This window comes from Neolamprologus brichardi, chromosome 19 (genome assembly GCF_056152115.1).
Source record: "Neolamprologus brichardi isolate AB-2024 chromosome 19, ASM5615211v1, whole genome shotgun sequence".
NCBI lineage: Eukaryota > Metazoa > Chordata > Actinopteri > Cichliformes > Cichlidae > Neolamprologus > Neolamprologus brichardi.
This window is the reverse complement of record NC_142122.1, coordinates 13,327,059-13,327,942: the sequence shown is the minus strand read 5'-3', so window position 1 is coordinate 13,327,942 and position 884 is coordinate 13,327,059.

Below are 884 nucleotides of genomic sequence, written 5' to 3'. Positions count from 1 at the left end.
CTGATGTCTCTCGTCATTTTTTTTTTTAAGTTTAGGAAATGTTGACTCCAACTTAAGTAGTAACGGAGCTTTTGATGCCCCAGTGTCATGTGATCGGCAGTTTCATTCATTGCATTTTTTTTCCACTGCAGTCCTTTAATCTTGCATGTCCGGTAACAACTACTGTATTGCAGTGGATGACTCAACAAGACCTTGAATGCTCATGTTGCACAACACTAAGGATGGAAGACCATCCTGCCTCGTGTATTTTGTGCACACACACAAAACACACACACACAGACACACACAGACACACATATACATGTCACAAATATACATGTCACACACATTCTAGTCTACCATAGACAACCAAAAAGGTCAGGAGCTTTGAAGGTGAAGTGCAGTCGCCATAGTAACTAATGTTGACTCCCTTGTCTCCTGGCAACAGTATGTGGAGTGATGTCAGTGGAAAGCATGCCATTTTCTCCCACTGACAGAATGATGTCACTCCTTTTGTGTGTGTGAAGAGAGAGCTGGAAAGAAAAGTTTATTTCTATATTATACATCTCTGCTCTCCTGTGGGCACGGGAGAGCGGGCAGACACATCCAGTCGAATTAAAGACAAAAAGTGAGGACATACTAAATTAGCTGTCCGCAGATGATGAGTCATTGGACAATTACAAATGCATTTATCCACCCACTTTTTCTCTTGCCCCACCCCCTCACCCCTCGCTTTTCCACCTCTCCATCTGAATGTATCTTCGTCTGTATCTGAATATAACTTCAAAATTGCCCTGATGGGTTTGACAGTGGGTGGAAGGAAGATGGATGATTCGCATAGGCTATCATCTACCTTTTTTTTTTCTCTCAATTAGATTAGCTTCCAAAAGTCGGACTCTTTTATT